Raw genomic sequence first — 16,104 nt, forward strand, 5'->3', positions numbered from 1 at the left:
ATGTGTGTGATGAATTAACACAAGCATGAATGGGCTAACTTGCCCATTGACCATCACCGGACACACATATGAGTGCCATCCATCCATCCATCCATCCATCCATCCATCCATCCATCCATCCATCCATCCATCCATCCATCCATCCATCCATCCATCCATCCGTCCATCATCTATCTATCTATCTATCTATCTATCTATCTATCTATCTATCTATCTATCTATCTATCTATCTATCTATCTATCTATCTATCTATCTATCTATCTATCTATCTATCTATCTATCTATCTATCTATCTATCTATCCATCCATCCATCCATCCATCCATCCATCCATCCGTCCATCATCTATCTATCTATCTATCTATCTATCTATCTATCTATCTATCTATCTATCTATCTATCTATCTATCTATCTATCTATCTATCTATCTATCTATCTATCTATCTATCTATCTATCTATCTATCCATCCATCCATCCATCCATCCATCCATCCATCCATCCATCCATCCATCCATCCATCCATCCATCCATCCATCCATTTTCCCCCTCTTTACTGTTGGGTTGGGTCGTGGGGGCAGTAGCCTAAGCAGGGAAGTCCAGACTTTCCTCTCCCCAGCCACTTTGTCTATCTCATCTGGGGGGGATCCTAAAGCATTCCCAGGCCAGCCGAGAGACATAGTCCCTTCAGTATGTCCTCAATCTTCTCTTTGGTCTCTTCCCAGCGGGATATGCCAGGAAAACCTCACCAGGGAGGCATCCAGGAGACATCTTGACCAGATGCCCAAGCCACCTCTCTTCTCTCAATGTGGAGGAGCAGCAGCTGTACTCTGAGCCCCTCCCTGGTGACCAAGCTTATCATCCTTTTTTTCTGACTGAGGATCATGGTTTCAGATTTAGAGGTGCTGCTTCTCATCCCAGCCGCTTCACATTCATCTGCAAACCACCCCAGAGAAAGTTGAAGGTGCTGGCCTGATGTAGCCAACAGAACCACATCATCTGCAAAAAGCAGAGACCCAATTTCTTAGGTCACCAAAGCGGAAACCCTCTGCTCCTCAGCTGTGCCTAGAAATTCCTTCAATAAAAGTAATGAACAAAATTGGTGACAAAGGGCAGACTTGGCAGAGGCAAACCCCCACGGGAAACAAGTTTGACTTACAGCAAACAATGTGGACCAAGCTCTGACACCGGATAGCCCGTATGAGGGAATTTGGCACCTCATACTCCAGGAGAACCCCCCACAGGAGTCCCAGAGGGACACTGCCAAAGCCTTTGTTGGGTTATATATTTTTGTATTTCATTGCTGAAAACTACATACAGTGATGTGCCTTTTATTGAGTGGGATGACCTGAAGAAGAAAGACAAGGTCAGAAGTACTCAGGTATGTGGTATGATGAGCTGATACAAAGGTCAGGTTAACAGAAGACAACTCCAGATTGAACATACACATAGCAGGGCTTGTATTGCAAGACTAACAGCATGAAGAGGTAAATTCATACCTAGAACAGAGCTGCTTGCAAGGGGAAACCAGTCAGAATCAGTTATGTCATTACAGGGGACAATGCAAATGGTATGAACGACTGATTTACAGAAAACTGTTTTTCCACTGTGGTCAGGTAAAAAGGTATTGTATATTGAAAGACGGAGTAGGTGTGTTCACTTCCAGAACAATGAAGTAAAAGAAGAAGAAGACGGGATGAGCCAGAAGCCAACGAAGAGAGAACTGAGCCTAAACCATGATCACTCCCCAACAGTTTAGTCTTGTCACATAATTTTATTATAATCTCTTCCCAGGCATCATACAGTATAAGACTGGTGTGTATTTCTTTGTTCTGGATCCACATCTGGGAGGTTGGGATCCAATTAATAACTTGCTGGTGTTACTAGTGTAAGCCATACAGTCGTGGATCCTTATAAATAAGCTTGCCTTTAAAGCTCAAATAAATTGTAAACCTGAGGAATATTCTTAATCATATCATCCCGGCTGCACAAGTCATGGATGTATTATAGAACTGGATGGTACACCGAAAATGGCCGCCCATTCATTTCAATGCATTTTGCTCAGCCAGCGCATATGCCGAAAACATTTCTGACTTCCGGGTTTACTTCCGCGTTTACGGGCCCATAGAGCATGCGCAGTTGAGTCACCTCCCATGATGCTCTGGGGCCTCCCATCATGCCCCGGGGCAATGACGCGAATATTAATATAATATGTATTAATATAATATATTAATTAATGTATATTATTACATGTATAGTATTACATATATTATTAATGTATTAATATAATATAATTACATAATATATATTAATATAATACATCCGTGGAATGCACAGACACGGCTGTGACGTCAGCCGTGACGTCACGCCCAGAAAAAAACTTTTCTTTGACTTTTCTGGCCGTTATAAAACATTTTTGACGGATATAAAGTCCATGACTTAAAAATATAGAATACAAAGATTAGTAATTGCGATTACAGCTGGAGGTGTCCTGTGAACAGTTTTAGAGGCTTCTCTTTTACTATTGCGGTCTATGGGGAAAAAAGCTTTCTGGGCCCCATGGGATTTTTTGTTGCAGTACCGCGGCTGGCCACTGGGAAAAATCGGCGTGCCTTCTGAGCGCGAGATTCGGGGGCTGGCACAAGTACATGTAGACTAGCTCATGACCCCTAGCTGGGGGGAATGATCAAAATGGGATTCAGCATCCTGGACATTCATCAAGGACATTTTGGCCTGTGATGGGAACTGAAGATTGATTTGGAGATCTTCCGGTTGGAGAGCAACCGACAATTATTACATTTGTTTTCCATACTCGCTTTGGTCCTGTTTGGGCTCACAGGGGTCTGCTGGAGCCCATCCCAGCTGTCACCTGGACAAGCTCACCTGGAGATAATAGTATGATAAATAAATAGGGGGTTATTATTAGATAAACACAGTGTTTTTGTGCATGCAGGCTGTCAGTCATGATGGATACATGTTCCCATTCTTCTGAGTTAGTGGAAATGTGCAGCCATGACGAAGTAAAGTACCCCTTCTCATATTTCTAAGATTGTAGATATCAGGACATTATTTTGGAAAAAAACAAAAACAAACAACATTTGGGTTCATTTGTTCATACACAGATGCTTAAAGGTCGTGCTACATTTGAGTTGGACTGATGGATGGACTTTGAGTCTTTGCAACATTCTCAGTTCTTTTCATTTCCATTCTGTTGTAGATTTGCTGCTGTGCTGGATACCTGTGTTATTTTGTGTGACCCAAGAGAAAAGTTCAAGGGTGACTCGGCATCTCTCCAAGGCGCTCAGGTCCTAAAGCTGCAGAGAAAAAAACTAAAAAAATGAGGTGTCCTGAGATGTAACACTATTGGTTACTATTCAGTGTCTCTGCACACAAGTACCTCTGAAAATGTATGGACAACGACTGACTCCATCCATGTCCGCATACAGAGTAGAAAGTGCTCAAAAAACATGAGTTTTTGTTTCCAGGAACAACTTTTGGTGTTATTTTTAAATACACAGATCAGTTCATCAGTTTGGGTAAATACCAAATTAAACTTCAGGCATTTGACAGGTGGGTGCCTCACAAGTACTTTGGGTTTTATATGAACGGCAATAAAAACTTGTCTTTAAACTGAATACTTGAATGAGTGTGAACAAATTGTCAAACTGCAATTACAAGATAGAGCTATAACACTGTAGGTTTAATCACAGCTACGCAAAGGTGATCAGGGTTTTGCGACATTCATCTTAAAGCTCTAAAATGAAGGTCTTGAATACTTTACATCATGAACTCAAAACCAACCACATCAAAAAGCTGCTGAACTGAGCAGGGTGAATATACTGTGTCCAGTTTCTCCTGTGGAAATATCAGCAGAGGAGAGTCATGCTCTCTGTGTCAATACCCTTGTGAATGTAAATTACCCTGCCTCCTTAGGCCAGCAGCGGTCCAAATATTTATTTAATAAGCAGGAGAGATAGCAGGAAGACAGAGAGAATGACTGATGAGAGGACTCACACATCATAATAACCCTTGACAGGCCGATAGCAGTATGACATTAAGTGTGATGCATTTACAACTGCTCAGTGTTGATCATTGTGCCTCGTGAAGCTGTGAGGCTGTGGCCCGGGAGAAATGGCCGTGAATCTGTTTCATTGTCATGTCAAATGTGCATCAAATCCGTTACCATCAAATTTCAGCAGTAACAGAGGCGGCGGACGAACTTGTGATGAATTCATGATCTGCCTGGTCTGGGGTCCACATCTGTTTTTCTCCCAGTATGGGTGTGCTTTCTGATTATGCTGAAACATATGCTGCCTTCTTGGTTAACTTGAAAAAAACCGGCCCGTCTGATCTAATTAGGCCTGCACTGACTCAGCAGAGGCAACATGCCTGAAGCTGGATGCAGATACAAGCACACACAATGAGACATGAGCCGCGGGTTTGATACCAAAATAAAAAGGTACATGACACTTCAGTTCAAAGGCATCTGGACAATGAAAGAGTTTTTTATGTGTTTGCCTTGGTTCACAACCACCATGGATTTTAAATAAAACAACCAACATATGATCAAAGTGTCAACTTTCAGCCTTAATTTAAGAGGTTTCACAAAAATATGAGATTTAACCTAAAGTAATTAGAGCCATTTTATTGTCAGAGGATCAATAGTATGGACAAGCAGTAATTCTTCAGGTGTGGTCCATTTCCTAGTTACCTCAAGACACATCAAGTAAATAAAAGGTCTGGTACCAGCGACTGAGTTGGTATCTGGCAACTGTTGGACTGGAGCTACCATCCACGGGGATGTCAATGCAACATGACAGATGTAACATCAGACTGAGTCTGACGGCGAGAAAGCAAATCCTCAGAGGTGCCCAAATATTCTTGAAGAGAAAGAAAACATTTTTATTGTCCAAACAACTGAGCAACGAACTGTGTTCGTCGTGGTTCCTGCTGCCGCTCCAGATAAACCATGGAACAAAAACCTGCCCTCTCGCCCACTGCTACTCAAGCAATGGGGATCATTAGCATGGATCTTTTCCATCCATCCATTTTCTATACCCGTTTTATCCTTCCCAGGATCACGAGGGTCACACACACACTCACACCTATGGGCAATTTAGAATCATCGATTAAACTACTATGCATGTTTTTGGACTGTGGGAGGAAGCCGGAGTACCTGGAGGGAACCCACACAAGCACGGGGAGAACATGCAAACTCCACACAGAAATGCCCTGCCGGGCCAGGGAGTCGAACCGGGAACCTTCTCGCTGTGAGGCAACAGTGCTAACCACTAAGCCTGGGCCGTGCTGCCCAGCATGGATGTTTTAAATAAATTACATATATGGATTAGTCTTTTTTTTTTGCTGATTTCTTCAACATTTTCCTCTTAGATAACTGAATCCTGCACAGTTCCACTAATCTGCCGAGAACTGTCTTCTGCACAAGCAGCCGTCGGTGTTCTGATTGTGCAATCAGTTTCCTGACACCTTTTTTTCCAAATTTCCAGTGTTGAATCAGTGCATTGATGGATTGTGGTGGGTTTGTGCGTCAGTAATATGTTGTAAAATTACTCTCATTTACATAACCGCACCATCTGGATGCAACAGTTTAACGCTGCGTTGTTTCCGACTCAAAATGCTTTGAAGGATAGCTTTTTATCGCATTAGTGGGTCTCCGAGGTGACCGAAATGACATTTTGGACACATTTCAGTTATTATGTAGGGGCTACATTCGGCTTGCTAAAAACAACAGCTTTTTGAATGACCGCTGTGGCAGGGTGGAGGAGCTGCAGCCACTCAGGCTGATTAGGGCACAGGTGGGCCCAATCAGCCTCTCCACTCTGCCAGCCTTCATAAGGCATGGCTGCCCAGCAGCAAAGGGGTCGGAGGAGCTGCTGTCATGCTGTGTGCTTTTGCACTGGGTTGGGGTGTTTTGTGTGACAAATAAAGGGTCTGCACGAAGCTCTGTGTCTCTCCATCCTTCGGTCGGGCCCCCGTGGCACGCACCCTGCCACATCTGGCTCCCAACGTGGGGCTTCGAGGGACAGACGGAGAGAGGCATGGAGCGGCCCTGGACGCGCTCGCCCAGGCCATGGCGGGCATGACGGCCATGTTCCGCGACCAGGGCGAGCGGCAGCTGGCCGCAGTGGAGGCGCTCGTGGCCGCGGGGAGACCCAGCCCTGCGCCAGCAGCGCGGGAGGAGATGCCAGCGCCGCAGCTAAGCGGCCGGGAGGCAGGAGCTGCGGGCCGCCAGGCGACGGCTCCCGAGACGGCGGGACCGACGGAGCGACCCATCCCTGCACCCCGTCTGAGGTTCGCCGCGGCAGCGCTGGTGGCGCAGCTTAGGGGCCGCAAGGCAGAAGCTGCGGGCCGCCAGACGACGGCTCCTGGGATGGAGTCAGCGGCGGAGACGGAGGGGGAGGCGGAGTTGGCTGGGGAGGCGGCTGCGGAGGCGCAGCCGCCAGCGACGGCGGGTCCCGCGGAGACGGGGGCGGACCAGCAGCCCGCGGAGGGCTGCGTCGCGGAGGCGGAGTTGGCGGGGGAGGCAGCTGCGGAGGCACAGCCGGCCGCGACGGCGGGTCCCGCGGAGACGGGGCCGGACCTGCGGCCAGAGCAGAGTGTGGGGGAAGAGGCGGTCCTGGAGGCGGACCAGCAGCCGGCGCAGGGCTGCGTCACAAAGGAGGGCGTGGTCCGGGGCGCACCAGCTCCAGAATGGGGCTGCGCCGTGAGGGAGGCGGTCGTGGACGCACCGTGTGGCCCGAGGCCACCATGGGCCCGGCCCCGAGAGCGTCTTCCACTAAAAACAGAAATGGTTTTAGTCTCCATAGCCAGATTTATCATCCGTGCCAACTGTGCAGGGGGGGGGATTTTTATGTACTTCAGTAAGATTATGTAATTTATGCATAATTACAAGTGTGTGGGTTTTTTTTTTAGCAACATATGCATCTTAATGTTAATGTATGACGTTAATGGCTACCTGTCATCACTTTAGCTACTAATGCCGAGCAATTTCTGTGAAGTTGACATTGGAACTGTGAATTAAGAGCTCCGACAGCTCAGTATAACTCTTATTTTAAAGTAAACATGCCTTGTTTTGGTCTTCATTAGCTGTCATCGCCTTCTCAGTTCTTAGCTCTGTTTCTGAGCGTAGCTTCTGAGCTGTGAATAAAGACTCGGCAGTGCAGAATCATTAAAATTCATCAGAGGATGCATTTGGTTGTGCTGTGAAGTTTACGAACGGACCGCTGTGCGGGCCGGGCTGCGGGCCGGGCTGGGGGCCGGGCTGGGGGCCGGGCTGGAAGGGTCTTAGGATGAACCAGCGGTGCTAACAGTGCCTCAGCTAAATCCCGCTGGCATTTCTGAGGACACCAACAAAGCTACATTTGCAGTGGGAGATCCCTTTAGGTGGACCTTTAGAGCCGAGATATACTCGCTGTTGGTGCTTGCGTTCGCGTCCATTCACGTCCGTTCCCGTGCACCACCAACCGCAACGTTGCTCGCGTAGTACGCAAGGAGAGCGCGTCGTACTACGTACGTAATATGCAAACAATTTTTTATATATATATATATGTAACGTGTGATTTTGCATCCTGCCTGTACCATAAGCAGAGCAATAGTTGGAAAAGTGATTAAATATTTAGTAGTAGCGGTAGTAGCAGCGATAGTAGCAGTAACAGATTAGAACAACAAACAAGTTAACATGACAATATTGGATGATGTAGGAGATTATAACATTGCTTTGGTTGCGATCTCGGCAAAGGAAATGGCGCCAGCGACCTCCGCGTCGTCACTTGTGTCCAGCTGGTATCTGACCCGGACCAGCTGGTATCTGACCCGGACCAGTGCCACTCACGGGCACAGCGAGAACTGCAGGTCGCGTACGCGCTCAGTGTCTTTTTGAGAACGTGCACGTCGACGCGTCAAATGAACGCAGGATACGCGTGGTGGCCATGATGCGTACGCAGTCTGAACTGCAAGTATATCTCCGGTCTTACTCAACACGGTCAAGGATGAAAAAATGAAAAAACGCCATCTCTCCCCTTTTCTTCTCCGATCATCACCGCCAACACTGAAAAAAGTGCACCAGTAATATGACTACAGTAAGGGATGATGGAGGATGTTCCCATGCTTAGGCTGCTGGACCACAACATGTCGACATGGCGACACAACCAGCGCACACAGGTTATTAATCCCTTTTTAAGCTTTGAATATTGTTCTGTTATTATATAGCCAGTTTATTTCTCAACACTTAAGTCTCTCCCAGACCCTTTAAGGGTAAAGGGGGGGCCCAATGATGGTTTAATCCCCACCGAAACTGCTTCCAGACCCAAGGGATGAGGCATGTTTATTTGGGACTTTCTAGCCTGAATTAATAATAAATTCATAAGGAGCGGTATGGCTCTCCTTTATGCCCCAGCTGCTTCCTGCCCTGGAGGAATCCCTAGGGGGGGGGGCACAGTAAATTAATAATAAATAAATATTATCCTTTGATTATTTATTTATATTATTATATGGCTTCAGAAACAGAAAAAAAGAAAAAAATCTGAGTCTTTTTTTTTTTTTTACTTGTCTGCACACGTATTAATGGTTAATACCATGCTGGTAAGAACCTAAGGCATATATATGTGCATTTTTAATACATTTATCTCATTAATATATATACATATATATACGCATACATATGCATACACAGACATATATATATATACACATACAAACCTTTTTTTTTTGGAAGGGGGGGCAAGCATGCAGGTGAACGAGCCGATGTATATGTCTGTACAATGTGTGTGTGTGTGTGTGTGTGTGTGTGTGTGTGTGTGTGTGTGTGTGTGTGTGTGTGTGTGTGTCCCCGTGTGGCTATATGTGTGTGTGGCTATGTGTGTGTATGTGTGTGTGTGTGTGTGTGTGTGTGTGTGTGTGTGTGTGTGTGTGTGTGTGTGTGTGTGTGTGTGTGTGTGTGTGTGTGTGTGTGTGTATATGTCTGTGTTGTGAGTCATTATGATGCACTGAAGCATTTAAACAGATTAGAAAAAACTAATTCTACTTTTTATTTTTCTAAATGATCATTCAATTTAATTGTTTGATGATTTGAAAAAGGAGGCTGAAAAATGTAGTTTAGTCTAACTTTACACTGATGCTTAGGGGCATTACAACAAACTTCCTGTAGACCTGAGGTCAGCTCCTTCAAATCAGGGCTAAAAACATTACTGTTTACTGAAGCGTACTCTTAAATTAAATACTTACCTATTGTACTCTACTGCCCATACTTTTTAACAACTTGTGCTTTTCATTATTTTACCTCTTTTCCTATCATTTTATTTCATGTTATTTGTTATTTACTGTTTAATTGTGTCTTACTGCTTTTAATGTTGATGTAAAGCACTTTGAATGACTTTGTGTTGAATTGTGCTATATAAATAAACTTGCCTTGCCTTGCCTTGCCTTGCCTTGCCATTATCAATAACATCGATCTTTAAAATGTCTGTTTTCCTCTGAGTATGTGCACAAACACAAACACAAACACACACACACACACACACACACACACACACACACACACACACACACACACACACACACACACACACACACACACACACACACACACACACACACCGTGCAGTGAAACCGCATCTCCAGGTTGTGTTCAAGGTGCTATAAATAGGCTCTTCTGCATAGGCTCTTATTGTCCTCCAGATTAGCAACAGGTGGATGTGTTGACCACCTGCTGCCCCCCTCCGACACACACACGCATGCGCAGTGCAGAAAATCAGCACCGTGACATACTGACGGTGTCAGGACGGAAGACGAGCACAATAAACGCTGATTGAAAGATGCCTTCACGGGCAGTAGAAATTCGTACTTCTATTATATACACAAACATGACTTCTTCATCCAGGTTTTCAGCTTATGTTCTTGTGAAATGAAATAATTTTAGACAAAATTGTCATCTTCTTAGGTAGATATGATCAGCTTGTAGTGGAAATGAAACAGTAGTCAGAATCAGAATCAGAATCAGAAAAGCTTTATTGCCAGGTCAGACATAAATCAGACGAGAGAACTTGACTCCGGTTTACACCGATGGCACCATTAATACGGACGCCATAGTAATATGGTGTTTCAAGATAGTATTTCGACTGTATTTAGCAACAAACCAGTTTATTTCTATGCTTGCTGAACATCCTTCAAAAATGCAATGTTTATTGATCTTACTAGGATGACATACACATTCACCAAACAGCATCCTGTTAATTCTCCATGTTGTTCACATGCTACACCGGGGCTGGTACACTGGATTAGATGAGCTCTGGAAATCCTAAACGCTTCTGTCTGAAATTACAGAACAGTGCATCTGCCTTGTGAGGAGAACTGGGTGTTTCCCCAGCGACCAATTTGTTTTGCTCTCCTGCGGTTTGAGTTGGTCGCTGCCTGTGGTTTTGTCAGTGTTCACGCTATGAATTTCCCCAAATTCAGCGTAAAAAATGTGCTTCTGAATGCAGCGTTGAGAAAGTCCTGCAGGCTCACCACATGGTTAACGTATCACATGTATCAAGTCCTCATCTCTCCTGCTCTGCCCTAATTGATTATGAAGTAAAAACATACCAAAACAGATCTGGATATGACTGTCACAGGATCTGGTTTTGGGTGATAGATCACCAGGTCACGCTCCATTACAGATCAGAAACTCTGGATTGTGGTGACAAGCAGAGGCAATGTCTTGAATCTCCAAATACTTGCGGTTTAGCCCCCGGTGAGGAACAGACAAGTCAGTGGATTAAGGTGAGCCCTCAGATTTCCAGTAAGGAAAGGATGAACGCTGCAACTCCAACAGAAGAAGAAAAAGAACAGAAGAACCTTAATGTGACAAGCTGTATTTAAGGAGAGGAGGATTTAAACCACGTCAGCCTGCAGAGACCCAGGACTCAGACGTGTGAGCGGTTCTGGAGTAACTTCATTAAGCTCGCAGGCCTGCTGAGAGAAGTTTGAAGTTTGTAACTTGTGCTTTGAATTTTTAAAAAAAAGCATGCTTTCATCTGTCTTGATCTTATTTGTGATGAAGAAGAAAACACTTGCAGGTATAGTATATTTTTTGACGATTAAGTTATTGATAAATGCGGATAACGACCCGAGACGTGGATGAGCACGAACAGCGCTAATTAGAGGAGGACTGAGGATGTGCTTGAAATAAACCCAATATTCCACCTTGATGAAGGATAAGTGGGCCTCAACGCTAACCTGGTCTCTCTCCACCCAGCAGTGATTAAAACACACCCACCTGACCTAGATAAGTGGCAATCAAGGCGGGGGAGAGGCAGCGTGATGGAGAAGAAGGAGATTCCACCTCCACCTCTGATTCCTCATTAACACACACGCTGAAATTCACTAAGCACTCGTGACGTTTTTCCTCAATCAAACACAGACCTCATAAGCACCTCACAAGCAGCTTTTATCTCTTAACAACATCACCTCATTGGAGAGATGCACTGTGTATTTGGAAGCTGACAGAATACAAAAGTTAACGCGGCTTTTAATTATGCCTAATTGGTGTTTTTATTTTTACAAGGCTTGTTAAAATGCTGTTTGGATGTTTCCCGCTGCAGAAAACCTCGAGGTGGTTGTTTAAAGATTCCCTGGGTAATCACTTAAGCTTCACGACGCCGCTGAACGCTGTTGATGAGGATCTCCCCGCAGTCAAACAGCTGAAAATAGAAACCTGATCCAAAACCATCTTCTCTGTCGTGTGATTGAAAACCCTGCAGCACACGCAGGGATGTTTTCGCTTGTGTCCACAGGTGGGACACTTATGTAGCGGAGTAAATAGTTATTATTTTATTGTTTATTGTTGTGATATTGTAAGTTACTGCATTGTGTGTGGCATGTTGGCTCTTGGGTGCCTCCTTCTTGACGCTGGCGTGGTGACGTCGTCAGCTGATAGACGTCAGTACGGGTCGATAAGTCTGAGCTAAGTCCAGTCCTTTTTAGCAGTCGGTATGTGAGAGTATTTTTAAGTTCATAAAGGTTCCTTCATTAAATGTTTCCATTTCCCTGTAGTATACGTGTGACCCGACTGAGTGCAACAGTGGCTGACCAGAATTCTCACGTTTTGTGCAGGATAGAATAAACGGCGAAATCAGACAAGTCTCAATATTATTCTTTTTTTTAAATTTTTTATATTTTTATTAGGGGTAAGGCACAGTAGAACAGGAATCAATGACACAGTTACATTGAGTATCACATTATTTCTGTATGGCAATTTACAATATATAGATAATGACACCACAAAAATACTGTGCATCTCGATGGGTTGAGAAAAAAGATATACAGTCTCCTCCTAGGATGTTTTTCTTAATTTATGGACGAAACATTACACAATTAAATGATTCAATAATAATAATGATGATAAATAAATAACTGAACATTCTATTAAGTAATAATTAAGTATTACAGCTACACAGTAGGCCTATAAATTAACAAATACCGTAAATAAATGAATAAAGAAGAAAGAAAAACAAAGAATAAGTAAATGAATAAATAAAAAGGAAGAAGAAAGAGAGAAAAGAGAGAGGGGGGGATCCGTTAATCAGGGGACAGGGACTGGAGAGAGTGGAAGAATGTAAGAAAGGGAAGCCACTTATTATAAAATTACAGCTACCTTTCACTGAATATCTGATCTTTTCCAGCTTCAGAAAAGACATGGTGTCGTTGAGCCACTGAGTACTAGAGGGAGCCTCAATATCATTCTTAAAACACAACGCAGGCTACTATCAGAGAGACAGAAGTGAACCTAGCAGTACCAAGTACTGGCATGGTTGCACTTAGACCACCTAAAGTTTTAGTTTAGGGAGTTTATTCTTCAAATCCCATTTTTTTTTTAAATTTCATGCCAATCGCATGAAATGTACATTCAGATTCAAATATCAAACTTAAAGAACAAACTCAGTGTGAGCACCGAGGAGAGATGGTGGTACAAGGTTAAGGCCAACATTTTTCACTTACATTCCACCTTAAAAGCTGCACTCCGACTACCAGTCTGACGTCAGAGTAACAGCATGCGAGACAAATGCCTCTAGTTAAAGTAATTGTAGGTGTGTTTGCCGAGGACGTAGATGATGATGAGTAGATCAGTAGCGTCTCGTAGGAGGAAATGAAGAGGTCGATGACGTAGCTGCTAAATCGATGAACCAATAAAACAAACATGCATAAACACAAATATTACACACATATTCAATCAGCCAATCGCAGAGCAGCAGCTCGGTGCTTTTGAACGATGAAGGTGACCCTCTGAAGCTCAGACTGAGCATCGGAGCGGGAAGGAAAGGTTATCTAAGCGTCATTGAACGTGACATCTTAATGGAACACTGAGTATTTCACAGGCAGTCAGATCTACTTGTGGCGCGTTTCCACAAGTACCTACTCAGCCCGACTCGACTCAACTTGCCCTCGTTTCTTTTCCATACCTGGATCAGAAGTAGGTGGGGTTGGAGCGAAGCTGCTGTGACGTACTCGATTGTGCAACACAGCTTGTGTCGGCACTGCTGAAAAGTGCGTTTGTAGCCCTGAGCAGACATGGACAGAGAAAGCTCCGGATATATATTTTCTCATTCCTCGTCGCCCCATCTTGCTATCTCTGAATATTTTCCTCAGGTTTAAGAACGTCTCCACCTCGGGATTAGACCACGGAACAGACTTTTGTGCTGCCGTTGTTCTTCAAAGAAGCGCCGAGACGCTCTTGAACTGATGTCACATCCCGACTCAGACATCTCATTGACCAACGCCGCGACCAAAAATATCTACTTGGCACGCTTGGCCCCTAGTGGAAAAGCACCAAACTGAGGCGAGGGGAGTCAGGCTGAGTAGGTACTAGTGGAAAAGCGCCATTGGATTTTCACACCTACCGGTAATCATGTTCAGAGAAGGGTCCTAAAAAGAAAGGAAATGTCCAGTGAGAACGGCCCAGTTGGTTGGAGATGATGGAGAGAGCAGGCGGGTTACTGCAGGACACGCTTGGTGCCACGTCTGCCGGCTATGAACTGGAAACCAGGACCCGGTTCACCTGAAGACTTCTGGTGTCATGCAGCTGCTGCTGCTGCTGCTGCTGCTGTAAAGGTGTGGGGGTCACTTCCTGGCACATTCCAAGGCTTTTAGTGCACATTAGGTATTATGTAAACACCACAGCCTACTTGAGCATCAACTTAACAGTTCACAAACAAACAAACAAACAAACACAGAGTACCTATCCATTGATGCAACTTCAGCAGAACCAAGTTCTGCAACTGTGTGATGTTTTCTCAGTATGGATCGAGATCTTTGAAGGGTGCTGCCAGCAACCTGTGACTCTGTGCTATCAAGAATTTAGGCATTTTAAAATAAAAATTAGGTCCAAGCTGGTTCTGGCTGAAACTTGAGACTAGAAAAAGGTTTAACCACCTATAACTTGGCATCTAATATCCAGTCATAAATGTCGTTAACCTGGGAAAAGGCAGTATGAGACCATGGGGGAGGATGATATGTGTGTATTAGGAATGGGCGATATTTTACCGTTCACGATTTACCGTCAAAAAAATTCCTCACGATAAGAATTTGTCATCTCGTGGTAAAAACGATAAAAGGAAGGAAGGAAGGGAAAAAAATGAAGGAAGGAAGGAAGGAACGAAGGATACAAGGAAAGGAGGAAGGAAGGGAAGGAAGGAAATGAGCCAGAAAGAAAGAAAGATAGATAAATTCCCGTTGTTTACGTTTTTGGTTAACAAACATGGCGGATCTGAGAGCGAGATAGATTTATAGTTGAAAAGGTGGAGTTGAATTGGTATTTTTTTATCGTCATTTTTATCGTTATCAGGATAAATGCCGGAAATTATCGTGATACATTTTTTAGTCCATACCGCCCATCCCTAGTGTGTGTATATATATATATATATATATATATATATATATATATATATATATATATATATATATATATATATATATATATATATATATATATATATATAAAGAGAGAGAGAGAGAGAGAAGAGGAGAACTAGTATTTTAAGGAGCACGGATGCACTCTCTTTATCCACAGCAATCTAAATGGGAGCAAATGTAAGTGTCATCTTTCCACATCTGGCTATACCTTTTCACATCTGAACAGGACAATCTGAAGCACTTGAGCCAGAACTGTCTCCTCTGATCTGCCTCCTCTCTGCTCTGCTTCTTCGGAGAGTCAAACCAAGGTGGAGGCAGCCGATCTCGTTTATTCACCATGTTTGAAGAGTTTCCACCCAGGAGCGGGTTCCCGTCAGAGCAGGCCTCGCTCCGTCACGTTGCGAGCCTGCTGATCCTCAGGAACACCAAAGCCACATATCCTTCTGGTGGGAAGTTTCCTCTCCAGCATAGCAATTATGAGGACTTTTGCGTTTGTTTACTTTGAGAGCACTAGAACTCTTAAAGATGAAAGAATAGGATCAATATAATCAACATCGTCATCAAGGAATAGCCCTTTACTTATCAGTGTCGTCTGTTCTTATCTGCGCCCGTAAAAGCACTCACATTACCCCCCAGGATGTCCTGGCTCTCTTCTGCTGCTCTTTCCCCCCTTTCATCCTTGTTTACATTTTTCCCTTTGCTTCACTTTGGCTTTAAACCCTCCTCTGCATGTCTTTCCCTCTCGCACCAGCAGCTGCTTTACAATTCAAATCCACTTAGAGCTGACACACCTTCTTCAATCAGCACCGACACATCTTTTCCAGCTCGCTGCAAAGTTCAGCTTTATTTTCTTTATTTTACTACACGACGGAGGGACAGAAAGACGGATCAGCACGGGGCCTGAAGCCTCCCGAGTATGTGTTTCAGATGTGGCCAAAATATAAATCACCGCCACAGACAGTACAACTAATCCAGCACAAATCTGCTCGAGTGCAGACAACTGATGCCCGTCGAGGCCCAACGTGAAGCCGGGGGACCAGATCTGGCAACGTGGGGCTGGCGCCTCTGAGAGTGGTTCCTGGGTTTGAGCCTGCTGAAAACACCAGGGAGCTCAGCAGTGCATGTGCACCACCCAGTGGATCAGAGAACCATCACAGTATTCACTCGTTTTTTTATCTTTATTTTTAAAAGCATGCAG

The sequence above is a fragment of the Cololabis saira genome, chromosome 15 (assembly GCF_033807715.1).
Source record: "Cololabis saira isolate AMF1-May2022 chromosome 15, fColSai1.1, whole genome shotgun sequence".
In the NCBI taxonomy this organism is placed as follows: domain Eukaryota; kingdom Metazoa; phylum Chordata; class Actinopteri; order Beloniformes; family Belonidae; genus Cololabis; species Cololabis saira.